General features: G+C 37.3%; 1 long non-coding RNA gene across 1 annotated transcript; it reads right to left on the minus strand.

The window, feature by feature from the left end:
* Positions 1-8,108: 8,108 nt before the first annotated feature.
* On the minus strand, positions 8,109-15,170 carry LOC122693342. The gene is made up of 3 exons (XR_006340883.1): positions 15,159-15,170; positions 14,009-14,011; positions 8,109-8,313 (listed from the first exon to the last, which is right to left on the minus strand). It is a non-coding gene; the product is annotated as an uncharacterized LOC122693342 (long non-coding RNA).
* Between the last annotated feature and the right edge of the window lie 238 nt (positions 15,171-15,408).

The following is a 15,408-nucleotide window of genomic DNA, read 5'->3' on the forward strand; positions in this document are numbered from 1 at the left end:
ATTTGGCAGATATAGAACATAAATCAGCTTCAAACTAAATCAGATCTCAAGCTGATTTCACAGATATCACATAGTTACTGCTGTAGCAGAAAGGAAAATGATCACTGTGGTAGGTTGTTCTGAATAAACTCAAACATCAGAGAACAAACTACACTGTAAAAATGGTAGTCTGCTGATTATTATTTTAAGAAGTAGCTAATAATAAACCTTAGTAATATTTGGAGCTCACAGTCCAAGCAACAATTTTGCCTAAAACTATGAAGTACTAATTATGTGCTAAGGACCTTACATATAAGTGATTCAGTCCTCCCACAAAACCTCTATAGGTAGATATTACTAATGTCTTCATTTTACAGATAAGGAAACAAAAACTTAGACGAATTGAGTAACTTGCTCAGCTATTACAGTATTCAAGTTTCCTAGATCTAGATTATTAGTGTATTATCCTTGTTTGTCACTGCTTGATCTTATTTGGCTTCCAGATAACCTTCTCTTCTCTTTGCCTCATTTTCTCATTTATTTAAAATGTCTTTCAAGAGTGCATGGTCTGTATAAATAAGGGCTATCAATAACTTCTTTACAACTAAGAAAGATGTGGAAAAGTTGTCACTCAAATTCTATATCTTTATGTGATGTGAAGTATTTAATGTTTAATTTATGTTTAATTTTCAGAATAACTGTATTTAAATGGCTTTAGGTACTATAAAATACAGTAATATTTTAGGAATATATTCGATAATCCAGTGTATACAATTATCAATGAGCGATAAATATTTTTCTTGTTAGGAATAATGCAGAATAGAATTTGTTAGAACTCTTGGGTTTTTAGGGCACAATCCTGAGGTGGTCTGCAAGTCATGAATGCAATTCTGTGTGTGAAGTCACATATTTTGTGCATCCCAACTATCATCTTAAAAAACAATAATCAAACAAGCTAAAATAAAAATTGAATGACCTTTAAGATACCTCGATAAAATGATATTAAATTGTCATATGAGTAGGCAATGAGAGATTATACTGTCAGAAATATAGGGAAAATGTCCTACAGATATGTATCAGGTAGTTCATTAATTAAAATATAACTATTTTCCTGGATTTTGTTAGGGTGTTCATCATCTTTTAAATTTGTACTTTATTGTGATTTCTTTCTTAATTCCAAATAAATATTCTTTCTCATACAGTTTTATGTTCTTTTTCTTATTAAGCATCCCACAAATTACATTAACTTTGGTTTTCATCATAAAACCTGAATTCTTCTATCTTTGGACATTTACTTGATTGTGATGAGGATAATGCAATAGGAATTATGCAAAATAGGATAATGCACTTTAAAGAACTTGGAACAGTAAACTTTACATTGTACTGAAAACTTTTGGTGTTTTATTGCTTTGACTATGACTCATTTCCTCCTAAATTTTCAACATGTGGTAGAAAGACTTCCAGTAAATGGGTTTTAATTTTCAGCTCAAAATGGAATGTGCTTTTTTTTTTTTTTTTTTTGTATAATATTCAGTTGTGGGGCTGAGCTATATGACATCTCAGAAACTGGAGATAAGTTCTCTGCGCTGAAGAAGTTTAGGAATTCCTGAGAATTTCTTCAGATGCAAAGTTATTCACTTGTTGAGAATCTACTGTAAGCCAGACAATATGTTATACAGCAAGAGAAGTCAGAAAGAGCCAGCCTTCAAGGTTGTCTCAGTGATGGCATTAATCCACAGAGAATGCAAGCAATTTCCGAAAAATCCAAAAGTCATTTGAAAGTACTGGAATGCACAAATTGAACAAATTTGAATGTTTGTTTGAGGCTAAAATGAGGAGTGACTAAAATAATGATATTAATTTAAATGACACATCCCCTTCAGTAGATCTGAATACAACTTTCAAAATATTTGTTTACAATAATCACTCATGACTTTATTGTCACATTTTGACAATGTGATTTGAGACCCGCTTATACACACACCTTCAGTAAAGAGAAAGTCAATGCAGCTATATATTTATAAGTTAAATGTTTTGAAGAGTGAATTCAACAAAACAGATTTTATTTACAAAACAGACCATAAAGTCAATTTTTGAAATTATGTGTGCACAAAGATGGGCTGGTGAGAGCATTACTTTCATTGAAGCTAAGCATCTACTTGAATTAACATTATTAATACCATTAGGTAACTAAAGCTTCACTCATGACTGAAAGAAATGGCTGTTGGTTTGCAATTTCAGATAAACTCTCAGGATTTCATCAGCTTTCTTGAAGAAAAAAATTCAACTTAAGAAGATATATATATATATAAATTTTATATGCCTACAGGAGCCCAATAATATCAGTAAAATTTTTATATGCCTACAGGAGCCCAATAATATCAGTAAATTTGTATGCAAACTTGTGACTTCATGGATTGTAGCCCACCAGGCTCCTCTCTCCATGGAATTCTCTAGGTAAGAATACTGGAGTGGATAGACTTCCATTCTCCAGGGATCACACCATCGTGATTATCTGGGTCATGTAGATCTTTTTTGTAGTTCTTCTGTGTATTCTTGCCACCACTTCTTAATCTCTTCTGCTTCTGTTAGGTCCATACCATTTCTGTCCTTTGTTGAGCTGATCTTTGCATGAAATGTTCCCTTGGTATCTCTAATTTTCTTGAAGAGATCTCTAGTCTTTCCCATTCTGTTGTTTTCCTCTATTTCTTTGCACCAATCACTGAGGAAGGTTTCCTTATCTCTCCTTGCTATTCTTTGGAACTCTGCATTCAAATAGGTATATCTTTCCTTTTCTCCTTTGCTTTTCATTTCTCTTCTTTTCAGAGCTATTTGTAAGGCCTCCTCCGAGAGCCATTTTGCCTCTTTGCATTTCTTTTCCATGGGGATGGTCTTGATCCCTGTCTCCTGTACAATGTCATGAACCTCCATTCATAGTTCATCAGGCACACTATATATCAGATCTAATCCCTTAAATCTATTTCTCACTTCCACTGTATAATCATAAGGGATTTGACTTAGGTCATACATGAATGGTCTAGTGGTTTTCCCTACTTTCTTCAATTTCAGTCTGAATTTGGCAATAAGGAGTTCACGGTCTGAGCCACAGTCAGCTCCCAGTCTTGTTTTTGCTGACTGTATAGAGCTTCTCCATCTTTGGCTGAAAAGAATATAATCAATCTGAATTCAGTGTTGACCGTCTGGTGATGTCCATGTGTAGAGTCTTCTCTTGTGTTGTTGGAAGAGGGTGTTTGCTATGACCAGCATGTTCTCTTGACAAAACTCTATTAGCCTTTGCCCTGCTTCATTCTGTACTCCAAGGCCAAATTTGCCTGTTACTCCAGGGGTTTCTTGACTTCCTACTTTTGCATTCCAGTCCCCTATAAGGAAAAGGACATCTTTTTTGGGTGTTAGTTCCAAAAGGTTTAGTAGGTCTTCATAGAACTGTTCAACTTCAGTTTCTTCAGCATTACTGGTAGGGGCATAGGCTTGGATTACTGTGATATTGAATGGTTTGTTTTGGAAACAAACAGAGATCATTCTGTCATTTTTGAGATTGCATACACGTACTGCATTTCAGACTCTTTTGTTGACTTTGATGGTTACTCCATTACTTCTAAGGGATTCCTGCCCACAGTAGTATATATAATGGTCATCTGAGTTAAACTCACCCATTCCAGTCCATTTTAGTTTTCTGATTCCTAGAATGTCGGTGTTCACTTTTTTTAGGTGGCTTTGCATACCTACAATAATTTTTTTGTCTCTGAAAAAAGGTGTGAAAATGAGATGGTCTTAGTGGGGATTCAGTATGAAGATTATGTAAAAAAAAATAATATACATGAAACCTCTTAATACAGAGAGTGAAAGATGAAGGGGAGCAGTAGACAGTAATTTCTCTTCCACTTATTTTGTAATCATTGTTTTTTTTCCACAGGCCATTACTTAAAAAAAATATGTTCCAGTGTTCTGCAGGTTAACTGTGTTTCTCTGATAGTTCAGATGGTAAAGAACTTTCCTGCAATACAGAGACCCAAGTTAACTATTGCTCTTAACTAATAATATCAAATGAATAATTATTATTTATTTAAATATATATGCTAATTGCTCTGACTTCTAAAGATACACTTAAAATTAATTTCATTGTAAGAAGAGTCTTAATAAATCACTGAATCAGCAACTTTAGGGATTATGGTGGGGGAAAAGAACAATTTTTTTTTAACTGAAGTAGCTTAACTCTGATAATAATATATTATGGTAAACAGACTCAACAGATTCAGTCTCAGAGTGATAAAATTAAGTCCCACAGGTCATAGAATATCTACTGTTTAGGAACAAAAGGCTTCTTCTTGATGGTTTGATTCTTCATGTAGGGATTAGATACAGACATTCAAAATGCTTTTAGATCTTTGCAGTTAAAAATATATCTAACTCCATCTTCATGTATATCTTTTTCTCTAGCTCCACTTTACCTCCTTGACCATCTCTATGTCTAGATCTTCCTATTATGTACATCTCTCATATATGTGTGCATGCCTGCTAAGTTGCTTCAATCATGTCCAACTCCTTGTTATCCCACAGACTGTAGCTCACCAGGCTCCTCTGTCCTTGGGGATTCTCTAAGCAAGGATACTGGAGTGGGTTTCCATGCCCTCCTCCAGGGACTCTTCCTGACCCAGAAGTGGAATTTATGTCTCTTATGTCTCCTGCATTGGCAAGTGGGTTCTTGACCACTAGCACCATATGGGAAGCCCTCTCTCATATATATGTGTCATTAACAGTATACTGCTATGTAATACAAAAAATATGACACAGTACATTTCAATAAATGGAAATGTTAGCAGATAATTATATTAAGAACCAGTCTGAGCTAACATTAACCTTTTCAGAATGATATGTACTTTTTTGGTGAAAAATAAAACAAGAAAAATGACCACATTACTAAAATTTAATTTAATAAAAAAAAAAACACATAGGAAAAAACTAAGGTCATAGTCAACTTAATGGTTCTTTTCCATTAGAATATGTTCACTTGAAAAAAGTTTAAATGGACTGCTTTAGTTTAATCTGAAAGAAATACATGGGACCAAATCTATGTTTTGACATTTTCATGTAAAATTATTCTATTAAGTTGTACTCTGATGGGTATTCGAAAGAATTAGGATTTGTTTAGCATTCGGAAATTCACTGAAAATATTTTCTTAATATCTTTCAACATTTCTACTTCAGTCTTGAAAGCAATAGCTATGTGCTTTTTCTCTGAATACTTACCTTAATGACTCTCTAGACACCCACCCTTGAATGTACAGTCTCTCTAGCATTCTTGTTTCTTTATTTTGATTTCATTCTGATGGTTAATGATATAACACATGGTTTGATTATAGGCCTAAACAGTTAGTATCAAGGGGTGATAATTGACTGGCTTTTAAAGGCCCATGAAATCAAGCATTTACAGTAAAGGCACCTCTGGAAACACTGCATGTTTTTGTCTATGTGAACATTTTAAGGCCCCCTTTTCCATTTCAGGTTGTAGTTGTAGGTTTAGGGAAAATCAGTCAACCCACTGTCTTAATGGAACTAGCCTTCCTGGAGAGCAATTTAAGACAGATGCTAACCAATCCTTTTGAGTCCTGTAGTGGCTATTTAATGTTCCTCTGCATTTGGTTCTGAATCCTGACACTGCAGACAGAGAAACAGAGAAAGGACAAATCGGGTGAAGTTATTTGCAAAATCTAAAACCAATGATGAAATAATATTTAGAATAAATAAGAAACTTCTTCAAATCACTGAGAACAAGAGAACAGAAGACTTTTAATAGGAAATTAACAGAAGGTGAACCTCAAAAGAGAGATTCTCACAAAAAGTCCATAAAAGAACATTTAAACATAGCAGCATTTATGAAGGAAGGGAGCTTGAGGCAATCCAGTATCTACTGGGAGAAAAAGTAGATGGGTAATTAAAACAGTGGGGGTACCTTTTCAAGACTACTATATAGCAGTTCAAAACTAGATACTATAAGGAATATGAATTATAAAAAATTATGCAAGAATCACTATGTAAAGTGTATTTCACCTCATTTATGAAAACTTAAAAACAAGTCCTCAGATAACAAGAAAACATATTTTGCAAGAAGTGGGACAGGAAGGGAAATGGTAGCCTAATCAAATAGAGTAACCCTGAAGCCTTAATAAAACAAGGTACAAAATGGTGAACTCATTCTATTCCTCTTCTGGATGGACAAGTAGAATTTGGGGCAATGGGAACACAATTTGCTTACCAGCTAAACTAGAAAATAAAATAATTGTTCAGTTCAGTTGCTCACCCATGCCCTAATCTTTGCAACCCCATGGACGGTATCACCATTCAACTTCAATTTCTTCAGTGTTACTGGTTGGGGCATAGGCTTGGATTACCATGATATTGAATGGTTTGCCTTGGAAACGAACAGAGATCATTCTCTCATTTTTGAGACTGCATCCAAGTACTACATTTCAGACTCTTTTGTTGACCATGATGGCTACTCCATTTCTTCTAAAGGATTCCTGCCCACAGTAGTAGATATAATGGTCATCTGAATTAAATTCACCCATTCCAGTACATTTTAGCTCTCTGATTCCTAGAATGTTGACGTTCAGTCTTGTCATCTCCTGTTTGACCACTTCCAATTGGCCTTGGAAATTAAGATCATGGCATCTGGTCCCATCACTTCATGGGAAATAGATGGAAAACAGTGGAAGCAGTGTCAGACTTTTTTTTTTTTTTTTTTTTTTGGGCTCCAAAATCACTGCAGATGGTGATTGCAGCCACGAAATTAAAAGACACTTACTTCTTGGAAGGAAAGTTATGACCAAACTAGATGGCATATTAAAAAGCAGACATTATGTTGCCAACAAAAGTCCGTCTAGTCAAGGCTACGGTTTTTCCAGCGGTCATGTATGGGTGTGAGAGTTGGACTGTGAGGAAAGCTGAGCGCCAAAGGGTTGATGCTTTTGAACTGTGGTGTTGGAGAAGACTCTTGAGAGTCCCTTGGACTGCAAGGAGATCCAACCAGTCCATCCTAAGGCAGATCAGTCCTGGGTGCTCATTGGAAGGACTGATGCTGAAGCTGAAACTCCAATACTTTGGCCACCTCATGCGAAGAGTTGACTCATTGGAAAAGACCCTGATGCTGGGAGGGATTGGGGGCAGGAGGAGGAGATGACAAAGGATGAGATGGCTGCATGGCATCACCAACTCAATGTACATGAGTGTGAGTAAACTCCAGGAGTTGGTGATGGACAGGGAAGCCTGGCATGCTGCGATTCATGGGGTCACAAAGAGTTGGACATGACTGAGTGACTGAACTGAACTGAACTGAATTTGCTTTGATTCAGGGACCTAACATCCCAGGTTCCTATGCAATATTGCTCTTTACAGCATTGGACCTTGCTTCTATCCCCAGTCATATCCACAACTGGCTATTGTTTTTGCTTTGGCTCCATCCCTTCATTCTTTCTGGAGTTATTTCTCCACCAATCTTCAGTAGCATATTGGGCACCTAGTGACTTGGGGAGTTCCTCTTTCAGTATCCTATCATTTTGCCTTTTCATACTGTTCATGGGGTTCTCAAGGCAAGAATACTGAAGTGGTTTGCCATTCTCTTCTCCAGTGGACCATATTCTGTCAGACCTCTCCACCAAGACCCAACCGTCTTGGGTGGCCCCACATGGCATGGCTCAGTTTCATTGAGTTAGACAAGCTGTGGTCCTGTGATCAGATTCTCTAGTTTTCTGTGATTGTGGTTTCAGTCTGTCTGCCCTCTGATGACCTCTCTCAACACCTACCATCTTACTTAGGTTTCTCTTACCTTGGACGTGGGGTATCTCTTCACGGCTGCTCCAGCAAAGCACAGCCCCTGCTCCTTACCTTGGATGAGGGGTATCTCCTCACGGCTGCCCCTCCTGACCTTGAATGTGGAGTACCTCCTCTCAGCACTCAAAAACGACAGAATGATCTCTGTTCATTTCCAAAGCAAACCATTCAATATCACAGTAATCCAAGCCTATGCCCCAACCAGTAATGCTAAAGAAATTGAAGTTGAAAGGTTCTATGAAGAGCTACAAGAGTTTTTAGAACTAACACTCAAAATGATGTCCTTTTCATTATAGGGGACTGGAATGCAAAAGTAGGAAGTCAAGAAACCCCTGGAGTAACAGGCAAATTTGGCCTTGGAGTACAGAATGAAACAGGGTGAAGGCTAATATAGTTTTGCCTAGAAAACACACTGGTCATAGCAAACAACCTCTTCCAACAACACAAGAGAAGACTCTATACATGGACATCAACAAATGGTCAACACTGAATTCAGATTGATTATATTCTTTTCAGCCAAAAATGGAAGAGCTATACAGTCAGCAAAAACAAGACTGGGAGCTGACTGTGGCTCAGATCATGAACTCTTTATTGCCAAATTCAGACTGAAATTGAAGAAAGTAGGGAAAACCACTGGACCATTCATGTATGACCTAAATCAAATCCCTTATGATTATACAGTGGAAGTGAGAAATATATTTAAGGGATTAGATCTGATAGAGTGCCTGATGAACTATGGATTGTTGGACATTGTAGAGGAGACAGAGATCAAGACCATCCCCATGGAAAAGAAATGCAAAGAGGAAAAATGGCTCTCGGAGGAGGCCTTACAAATAGCTCTGAAAAGAAGAGAAGTGAAAAGCAAAGGAGAAAAGGAAAGATATACCTACTTGAATGCAGAGTTCCAAAGAATAGCAAGGAGAGATAAGGAAACCTTCCTCAGTGATCGATGCAAAGAAATAGAGGAAAACAACAGAATGGGAAAGACTAGAGATCTCTTCAAGAAAATTAGAGATACCAAGGGAACATTTCATGCAAAGATCAGCTCAACAAAGGACAGAAATGGTATGGACCTAACAGAAGCAGAAGAGATTAAGAAGTGGTGGCAAGAATACACAGAAGAACTACAAAAAAGATCTTCATGACCCAGATAATCATGATGGTGTGATCACTAACTTAGAGCCAGACATCCTGGAATGTGAAGTCAAGTGGGCCTTAGAAAGCATCACTACGAACAAAGCTAGTGGAGGTGATGGAATTCCAGTTGAGCTATTTCAAATCCTGAAAGATGATGCTGTGAAAGTGATGCACTCAATATGCCAGCAAGTTTGGAAAACTCAGCAGTGGCCACAGGACTAGAAAAGGTCAGTTTTCATTCCAATCTCAAAGAAAGATAATTGCAAAGAATGCTCAAACTACCACACAATAACTCATCTCACACGATAGTAAAGCACTGCTCAAAATTCTCCAAGTCAGGCTTCAGCAATACAGGAACTGTGAAATTCCAGATGTTCAAGCTGGTTTTAGAAAAGGCAGAGGAACCAGAGATCAAATTGCCAACATCCACTGGATGGTAAAAAATATAGATAGTGGCACTGGTGATCCCAGGAGCACTGCAATTTGAGGACTGTAATTCCATAATCACTCTCATCAGTTGTGCAGAGTGCTAGGTGACTTCTACATAACTTTATCTGTAAACTCTGGACAATTAAAAAAGTAGAAAAAATGGTGTTTTTTTTTTTTTTAATCACTCCATGTTTTAATTTTATATTATATTCTCTAAAGCTCTCTAAGAATTCCCCCTGGAGATTCAGACTTTGGGTCCATTATAGAGCAAATCATATTTCAGTGGGCCCAGCTCTTGAGTGAGCTAAATCTTCCAGTATTCTAGTTACACACGAGACCATCCTCTCATTCATCATTGGACAAACTTGTCAACATTCTGCCTTTTGTTACTGCTTTGGCCAGGAGTTAGAGATCTCACAGCCTCTATCTTCCATCATAATTCTGTCATCAATAGTACCAACAGTACCCTGTCCATCCTATCCTCCTGGGCAAGTTCATCATATTTAATGAGGAAGGGCAGTGAGAAGGCTTTCCCACTCATATGTGTGGTCCTGTGATTGGCTAGTCTCCAGTTTGCAGCAAGTGTCCAATAGGTTATCCTCTTCCATATAGGATTCGTTATAATGTACAAAAATGGTTATTTTTTCTAACATTGCTAGTGTTACAAAGCATACATCATATGAGCTTGCTCTTAGATGCTGCTGATAGATATTCCATCTTACCAGCTTCTTGGAAGCATGGTCATTAAAGTAGACCTCTGAAGAGCCCATAAGCTGGCGCTCTAGATGCTCCTCAGTTTTAATATGCTCTGGTGTTTTGGGGCATGGGAGAATTAGCCAATATGAAGACACTTCAATCGCAACTATTCAAAAGAAGACACTCAGAGGAAAAAAAAATTTGAAAAAAAAAAGCATAAATGAGATGTTAGAAAATTCTATTGGCCTATCATATATGTAGCTGAAGTCACAAAAGGAAAGGAGAGGAATGCATAAAAATATATATTAAAAAAGTGACTGAGTGCATATTGGTTCAAGATTGCAGAGTAGAAGGATATGCAATCATCTTCTGCAAGAGGCCCTAAATCACAACTAACTGTTGAACAACCATTCACAGGAGGATACTGGAACCCATGAAAAAAGATAGCCCATATCCAAAGACAAAGGAGAAACTGCAATAAGAAGGTAGGGGAGATGCAATCATGATAAAATCAAATCTCATACCTGAAGGATGAGTGACCCACAAACTGGAGAACAATAATACCAAGCATTCTCTCACTCTTGTGAAGGTTCTGAGCCCCATGTCAAGCTTCCCAGCCTGGAGATCTATCAAAGAGGCTAGAAATACCAAGGGAATCAGACTTTGAAGACCAGCTGGATTTGATTGCAAGACTTCCACAGGAGTAGGGGACACAGTGACTCCACTATTGGAGGGCACAAACAAAACACTGTATGCAGTAGGACCTAGGGGAAAGGAGCAGTGACCCCACAGGAGACTGAACCCATTCCACTTGCCAGTGTTGGAGGATCTTCTGTGGAGGTGTGGGTTGGCAGTGCTCACCACAGGGAGAGAGGCACTGCCAGCAGCAGTCCTGGGAGGTGCCTCTTGGTGTGAGCCTTCTTGGAGGTCACCATTAGCTCTATCATAGAGCCTGTAGACTTCAAGGCTTGTCACCTGAGGCTAAACAACTAACAGGGAGGGAGCACAGGCCCACCCATCAACGGAAAACCAGATTAAAGCTTTACTGAGCACATACCTGCCCAACAGAGCAAACCCAGGTTTCCCCACCACCAGTCCCTCCCTTCAGGATGCTTTCACAAGCCTCTCCTCTTAGTCTCATCCTTTGGAGGGCATACAGAAGAAGTAAGAAGCACTATAATCCCACAGCCTCTAGAATGAAAACTACAATCAGAAAGTTAACCAAAATGAAGAGGCAGAGGATTATGTCCTAGATGAAGGAACAAGGTAAAACCCCAGAAAAACAATGAAATGAAGTGGAGATAGGCAAATTTCCAGAAAAAGAATTCAGAAGAAATGATAGTGAAGATGATCCAGGATATCAGAAACAGAATGGAGAAGTTGCAAGAAAAATTTACAGATGACTTAGAAGAACTAAAGAACAAATGAACAGAGATGAACAGTACACTGAAAGGAATCAATGTCAGTATAACTGATGCAGAAGAATGAATAAGTGACCTGGCAGCAGAATGGTGGAAATTGCTGCTGCCAAATGGACTATAGAGAAAAGAATGAAAAGAAATGAAGACAGTCTGAGATCTCTAGGACTACATAAAACACACCAACATTCATATTATAGGGGTCTTAGAAGGAGAAGGGGCTTCCCCAGTGGCTCAGGTGGCAGAGATTCCACCTGCAAAGCAGGAGACCTGGGTTCAATCCCTGGGTCAGGAGGATCCTCTGGAGAAAGGAATGGCTACACATTCCATTATCCCCACCTGGAAAATACAATGGACAAAGGAGCCTGGAGAACTAGTTGGATATGACTGAGTGACTAAGCAATCAATGACAGATCGTATCATCAGATAGAAGATTAAGGAAACATAGACCTAAAATGACACTTTAGATGAATTGGATTTAATTGACATTTATAGAGAGAGCATTCCATCCAAAAGTAGCAGGCTATGCATATTTCTCAAATGCACAAAGAACATTCTCCAGGATTGACCACATGCTTGGCCACAAGGCAAGATGTGATTAATTTAAGAAAATTTAAATCATATCAAGCATCTTATCTGATCACAACACTATGTGATTAGGAATAAACTACAAGAAAATAACTTCCAAAAAAATAACAAACACATGATGGCTAACAATATGCTACTAACAGCCAGTGGATCACTGAAGAAATCAAAGACTGAAAAAAAAAACAAAAAACAACACCTAGATACAAATGAAAATAAAATCACAGTTGTCAAAAATCTATGGGATGCAGCAAAGACAGTTCTAAGAGGGAAGCTTATAGGACTACAATCTTACCTCAAGAAACAAGAAAAATCTCAAACAAACAATCTAACTTAAACTTGAAACAACTAGAGAAAAAAGAACCAACAAAACTTAAATGAGTAAGAGGAAAGAAATAATAAATAGCAGAGAAGAAGAAAAGAAACAATCCTAAAGATCAGTGAAGCTAAAAGCTGAAAAGATAAAAACTTTTAGCCAGACTCATCAAGAAAAAAAGGAAGAGCACTCAAATTGATAAAATGAAGAAGAAAAATTACAACTGACTCCACAGAAACAAAAAGGATCAAAAGAGACTACTATGGGCAACTATATGTGCCAAGTCATGTAAGTCATATCTGACTCTGTGTGACTCTATGGACCATAGCCTGTCAGGTTCCTCTGTCCATGGGATTCTCCAGGCAAGAATATTGGAGTAGGTTGCCATTTCCTTCTCCAGGGGATCGTCCTAACCCAGAAATCGAACCCATGTCTCTTACATCTCCTGCATTGGCAGGTGGGTTCTTTACCACTAGCACCACCTGGGAAGCCCATGAACAATTATAAGCCAATAAAATGGACAACTTGGAAGAAATGAACAGATTTTTAGAAAAGTACAGTATCCTATGGCAGAACCAGGAAGAAATAGAAAATATGAACAGAACAATCACAAGTACTAAAATTGAAACTATGTTTAAAATTTTCCGACAAACAAAAGTCCAGGACCTGATGGCTTCACAGGCGAATTCTTTCAAATATTTAGAGATGATTTAACACCTATCTTCCTGAAACTGTTCCAAAGAACTGCAGGGGAAGGAAAACTTCCAAACACACTCTATGAGGCCACCATCACCCTGATACCAAAACCAGAGATACCATAAATAAAGAAAATTATAAGCCAGTATTATCAGGTGGCTCAGTGGTAAAGTATCCGCCTGTCATTGCAGGAGATGCAGGTTCAATCTCTGGGTCAAGAAAATCCCCTGAAGGAAGGAAATGGCAACTCACTCCAGTATTCTTGCCTGGAAAATCCCATGGACAGAGGTTCATAGGGGGCTACAGTTCATGGGGTTGCAAAGAGTTGGGCATGACTAAGGGACTGAGTATGCATATCAGTCACACATCACTGATGAAAATAGATGCAAAAATCTTCAACAAAATACTAGCAATTTGAATCCAACAATAAAACATCATACACCATGATCAAGTAGGATTCATCCTAGGAATTTTTCAGTATCTGTAACCAATCAATCTGATACACCACATCAACAAAATTGAAGAATAAAAACCACATGATCATCTCAATGGATGTAGAAAAAAGCTTTTGACAAAATTCAGCACCCATTTATGATAAAAACTCTCCAGAAAGTGAGCATAGAAGGAACATACTTCAACATAATAAAGGTCATATGCAACAAATCTACAGCTAGAATCATACTCAATTGTGAAAATCTGAAATCATTTCCTCCAAGATCAAGAACAAGACAAGGGTATCAACTGTAGCCAATTTTATTCAACATAGTTTTGGAAGTCCTAGCTATAGCAATTAGAGATAAAAAAAGAAGTAAAGGGAATCCAAATTGGAAAACAAGAAGTTAAACTTTCACTCTTTGCAGATGGCATGATATACATAGAGGATCATAAATATGCTAACAAAAACCCACTAGGACTCATCAATGAATCTGGTAAAGTTGCAGGTTACAAAATTAATGTACAGAAATCTTTTGTATTTCTATACACTAACAATGAAAGATCAGAAAGAGATATTCAAGAAATAATTCCATTTACCATCACATCAAAAAGAATAAAATACCTAGGAATAAACCTCCCTGAGTAGACAAAAAACCTGCACTCCAAAAGCCATAAGATGCTGATGAAAGAAACTGAAAAAGACACAAACAGATGGAAAGATATAATGTTAGTGGATTGGAAGACTCAATAATGTGAAGATGACTGTTCTACCTAAGGCAATCTACAGATTTAAATTACAATGACATTCAAGTTATCAAATTTATCTATCAAACTACCAATGGTATTTTTTAAAAGAACTAGAACAAAAAATTTCAAAATTTGTTTGGAGAAACAAAAGACCCCAAATAGCCAAAGCAATCTTGAGGAAGAAAAAGAGAGTTGGAGAAATCAGGCTGCCTGACTTACTATAAAACTACAGTCATCAAAACAGTATGATAGTGGCACAAAAATTGAAATATACATCAGTGGAACAGAGAAAACCCAGAAATAAACCCATGCACCTATGGTCAATTAATCTACAACAAAGGAGACATGACAGCACAGTGTTGCGAAGACAGTCTCTTCAATATATGTAAAAAATGAAATTAGATATTCTTTAACACCATATACAAAAATAAGTTCAAAATGGATTAAAGGCCTAAACGTGAGAGCAGATACTTTAAAACTGCAGAGGAAAATGTAAACAGAGCACTATGATATAAACTGCTGCGATATTTTTTTGATCTGTCTCCCAGAAAAAGGAAATAAAACAAAAAATAAACAAATGAGACCTACTTAAATTCAAAAGCTTTTGTACAGCAATGTACATAATAAAAATGAAAAGACAACCCACAGATTGGGAGAAGATATTTGCAAATGATGTGACTGACAAGGGATTAATCTCCAAACTTTACTAACAGCACGTGACTCTTAATAGCATTGAAAAAATCAAACCCAATCAAAAAATGAGCAGAAGAGTTAAATAAACATTTCTTCAAAGAAGACATACAGATGGCCAATAGGCACATGAAAAGATATTCAACATCACTAATTATTAGAGAAATGCAAATTAAAACTACAATAAGGTATTACCTCACACCACCCAGATGGTTATCATCAAAAGATCCACAAATGATAAATGCTGGAGAAGGTGTGGTGAGACGGGAACCCTCCAATACTATTGGTGGGAATGTAAATTGGTACAGCCATTATGCATATCAGTATGGAGGTTTCTTAAAATCTAAAAATACAGTAACTTTATGAGCCTGCAGTCCCACTTCTAGGCATATACCTAGAGAAAAACATGGTCTAAAAGGATACATGCACCCC

Source organism: Cervus elaphus, chromosome 5 (genome assembly GCF_910594005.1).
Source record: "Cervus elaphus chromosome 5, mCerEla1.1, whole genome shotgun sequence".
NCBI lineage: Eukaryota > Metazoa > Chordata > Mammalia > Artiodactyla > Cervidae > Cervus > Cervus elaphus.